The 4,694-nt window shown below is 40.3% G+C and overlaps 1 long non-coding RNA gene across 1 annotated transcript in view; it reads left to right on the top strand.

Moving 5' to 3' along the window:
* Window positions 1–1,488: 1,488 nt before the first annotated feature.
* LOC102752160 overlaps window positions 1,489–4,694 on the top strand; it is a 60,655-nt gene continuing 57,449 nt past the window's right edge. Inside the window, exon 1 of the long non-coding RNA XR_001513043.1 lies at window positions 1,489–1,576. This is a non-coding gene — a long non-coding RNA (uncharacterized LOC102752160). The remainder of the gene's footprint in view (window positions 1,577–4,694) is intronic.

Below are 4,694 nucleotides of genomic sequence, written 5' to 3'. Positions count from 1 at the left end.
AAAAAAAAAGCATAATAGGCAAATTGACTGAATAGCCAAACAGCCATCCAGATGAGCACGGTATGACACCCACTGGCGCCAGGCCAGCCAAGGCAGGTGCAATGCGATTGGTTGGGGGCCCCGGCATTGCCCCATGATTGCCCTGCAGAGGGAGGCCCAGGCCACCGACCGTTGGGCTATGGCGGGTGGGCAGGGCCTGCCTCTGTGGGGCACGATTGATCGCCCCAAAGAGGGAGGCCCAGGCTACCTGACTGGTGGTGCTGCTGCAGGTGGGCAGGGCTCCCTCTGCGGGTCAATTGATCACAGGGCTCCAGACTGTGAAAGGGAGCAGGCCGGGCTGAAGGACAACCCCGCCCCCCCCCACAGTGTACGAATTTCGTGCACTGGGCCTCTAATTTATAAGAAGCTGAGATTTTGGTTGAAGTAGATATTAATTCCTAGTCTTTTAGTTTGTGATTCACACAGGGACATTGACTGGTTTTCTTAGAACTGCATTTGAGTCAGTATAAAGTTAGGGTTATAAATGTTGAATGTACTTTATTTTGTGTATTTATAGGAACCAGACAGCAAGATTTAAAAAGTGAATTTGTGCCTGGAAATAGCTAGATAATATGGAAGATGAGGATTATTTAATTAAAAAAATTTCTATTTGAGAAGTTAAGAGAGATACAGGGAGAGAGTGAGGAGAATGTAAGTCTTGTTGAAACATAACTCAAAGGCATATAGTTTGCTAGTCCATGAGAAAAACCAGTAACAGATTGATTTAATTTATCAAAGGAGAAAGGAATGGGGAGAAGAAAAAAAGGCATATTTAGGAATAGTGAATTTTGTTTTCCTTTCTTTGACTAAGCTGCTGATTAGCTGGCAGCAAGTGAAGAGAACAATTAGGATATTCTACCCTTAGGCAGCTGGATGGGTCATCAAAGAAAACAGTTTTAGTTGTTTATGACTCTCCAGAAGACCTTGAGTGTTTAACTGTGACTTACACCTGTGTCTTTGTATTATGTCTGCCACTATCCTCTTTAGCATTTCCATGCCAGATCTGCATCAGAATTTCTCACTTGCTTTAATTATGATCATGTTTCTGTGATTTCTTTTGTAATTTTTTGTATTCTTTGGTGTGTTGTTAGATAGCCTTTCCAAAAAGTTAATGCTATATCTTCCTGGGGTATTGTTGGCCATTTAAATTCCTTTAATGTTGTGTGCATGTAATTTGTTAAATTCTTAGATCAGAAAGTCTCAGTCTGTTTGAGACTATATGGGAAATATGAGTTATGCAGTGCATTTCTCTGATGAGTTCTCCAGTAAGCCAACAAAATATATTTATCCGAAGCAATTTATACTCTTTTACCTTACTGTTGCTTTGAAATTCAGGTCATGAATTTGGAATATTTTGTAAATTGTCTTTTCTATTGTTAGATTTACTGTTATGTGCTTTATCATTGATGAAGAATGGGAATAATGATAAATTCTGTTTTCTTACAGTCAAAGGAGATTGGTTTGTTAGATGTAGATGTATATGGCCCATCAATTCCAAAGATGATGAATCTGAAAGGAAATCCAGAATTATCACAGAGTAAGTAAAAAGAGATAAATAGTATGGTAATAGTTACACTTTTATTTATATTTAGTACCTGCTGTGTAATAAATTAAAGCCAGGCATTTTACTATGTACTATGTGCACCCAGTGTAGTATAGTAATTCTGAAATCAGATATGGAGCTAGGCTGCCTGGGTTTGAATTCCACCTCTGTCACTTTCTGTGTAGATTTGAAGGTTTGGATGAATTGTTTTTTTTTTTTTTTTGATGGGTTTTGTTTGCTTTCTTTTTAAAAATTTTTTTATTATAAGTCTTTTACGTAACATTTCTAAGGCAAACATTTTTTTCCCCCTTTACTCATTAAGATATTACAAATGTGTCCTTATCCCCCCAATGTCCCCTCATATCCCCAATCCTGCCCTCACCCTCACCCCTTGTTGTCCACATCCATCGCTTATCCTTATGTATATATCTTAAATCTTTGTCTTTAGAGTGAGCCTTCCTTTAGAAATAGACTTAAGGAAGGGGCGTGGGGGAACAAGCAGTAATTTCATGTGTTTTTTTTTGCCAAATGTAGCCTCTCTTAATTAAAAAATTGAATTATGCTTATGTACCAAAATTGAAATAGAAATTTTAGCACAGATTTGTCAGTTTTCTAATCCATTCATCTGCTGATGGGCACTTAGGCTGATTCCAAATCTTAGCTATTGTAAATTGTGCTGCTATGAACATAGGGATGCATATATCCTTTTGGGTGAATTGTTTAGCCTCTTTGTGCCTTAACCCTTGCCTCCCCTCCCCATATATAAAATAGGGTTAACAATTGCTGTGAGTAATCACTCAGTTACAAAATTGCTGTAAGTATAATGCATTTAACAGTAAGTGGCACATAATAAGTGATCAAAAGTTAGCTCATCACTATTGTCTCTTTATATTAAACTGGAGGCCCGGGGCACGAAATTCGTGCATGGAGCAGGGGGGGAGGGGGGTGGTCCCCTCAACCCAGCCTGCATCCTCTCCAATCTGGGACCCCTTGGGGGATGTCGGACTGCCGGTTTTGGCCCAATCTCGGGTTCAGGCCTAAACCAGCAGTCAGATATCCCCGTCAGAATCCTGAGCCGCTGGCTCTTAATTGCTTACCTGCCTGCCTTCCTGGTTGCCCCTAACTGCCTCTGTGTGCCGGCCTGATCGGCCCTAACTGCTCCCCCTGCTGGCCTGATTGCCCTTAACTGCTCCCCCTGCTGGCCTGGTCACCCCTTCATGCCCCATCTGCCGGCCGGGCCGCTCCTACCTGCCCCCGCCCCCCACCGGCCTGGTCGCCCCTAACTGGCCCCCCTTCCAGCTCTTTGAAATAAAAAAAATATACTGCTGGCCTAGTCACCCCCAACTTCCCCCCCACCCCTGCTGGCCTGGTCACCCCATGCAGCCTGCTGTTCAGTCATTTGGTGGTCCCTCACTAACCCCCCAGCTGGCCTGGTCGTCCCACACAGACTGCTGTTCAGTTGTTTGGTCGTCCCTCAATAACCCCCCTGCTGGCCTGGTCATAGGCTGCTATTTTGTGAGGGCATGAGGGTTAATTTGCATATTACCTCTTTATTATATAGGCGGATGTGTGGATACATGGGAGTATTTGAATAGAAAGTATCTTACCTAATAATAGACAAACATGTAAATTGACCGTACCTTTGTTATGCTAACCAGCCAATCAGGAGAGTGTGCAAATTAACCCAACAAAGATGGTGGTTAATTTGCATATGTAGGCTCCAAGCAGCAGAGCAAAGCCTGATGGCTCTGGGGCCGGCTCCAGCCGGAGCATGGCCAGAGCAAAGGCCTGGGTCCTGGGTGCCAGAGGCAAACCAGTGCCAGCAGCCAAGGGAAGGGAAGGCTTATTTCACGAATCTCTTCATGCAACAGGCCTCTAGTATAATATATTTGTGTTAGAAGAGATGAAAATTATTTTCTCTAATCAGATTTTTATCATATTTGTCTTAAAGTGTTTTTTTTTAAAAAAACCAATCAAAACATTAGTCGTCTGTGCCATCAATAGGACAGAGTAATTTTTTTGAGTAAATGTTTAATATTTACTATTTTTGTTATTACCTTTTCTCATAATGCTATTCAAATATAAAGCTTTAAGAACAAGAAATGCTATAGTCAAAAATGAAAAATTGGAATAACTAATAATTTTTCTTGAAAAATGGTTTTAAGTGAAATTAGTTCATTAAAATTTATTTCTAATTATAAGGAATATAAAATTGAATACCTTTTTTGTTTCTTTTATTGGGCTTTTTATTTTCCATAGATCTAGAACAAAATTACTGTATTTATTAAAGAGTATTTCCATGTGTTTTTTTTTCTCCTCATTCAAAGTTATTGTCTACTATTCAAGATGCTTTTGTTTGAATTTTAGTTGTTGGAGTCAATTACAATGTTAAATTCTGGATAATTATTTATAAGACAATAAGGATTCTTCTTTTTTTAAAATTTATTCTTTATTGATTAAAGTATTCCATATGTCTTCTTTTTCTCCCATTGACCTCTCCGCAACCACTCCCGCCTCCCCCCACCCCACCCCCAGCACATGTCCTCACCTCCCTAGTGTCTGTGTTTATTGGTTATGCTTATATGCATGCATACAAGTCCTTTGGTTGATCTCTTACCCCCCCACCCCCTACCCATCTTCCCTTGCCTTCCCTCTGAGGTTTCATGGTTTGTTAGATGCTTTTCTGTCTCTATTTTTGTTCATCAATTTATGTTGTTCATTATATTCTACAAATGAGTGAGATCATGTGATATTTATCTTTCTCCTGGCTTATTTTGCTTAGCATAATGCTCTCCAGGTCCATCCATGCTGTTGTGAATGGTAAGAGTTCCTTTTTTACCGCAGTGTAGTATTCCATTCTGTAGATATACCACAGTTTTTAATCTGCTTATCTGCTGACGGGCATTTAGGCTGTTTCCAAATCTTAGCTATTCGTTGACTGATGGCACTTGGGCTGTTCCCAGATCTTGGCTACTGTAAATTACGCTGCTATGAACATAGGGGTGCATATATCCATTCTGATTTTTGGGATATATTCCTAAAAGTGGGATTACTGGGTCAAATGGGAGTTCCATTTTTAATTTTTTTGAGGAAACTCAAAAATATGTCTGAT

Source organism: Myotis davidii, unplaced genomic scaffold, assembly GCF_000327345.1.
Source record: "Myotis davidii unplaced genomic scaffold, ASM32734v1 scaffold3095, whole genome shotgun sequence".
Taxonomy (NCBI): Eukaryota; Metazoa; Chordata; class Mammalia; order Chiroptera; family Vespertilionidae; genus Myotis; species Myotis davidii.
Note: the sequence above shows the minus strand (reverse complement) of the source record. Positions and strands in the feature narration are given on the sequence as shown.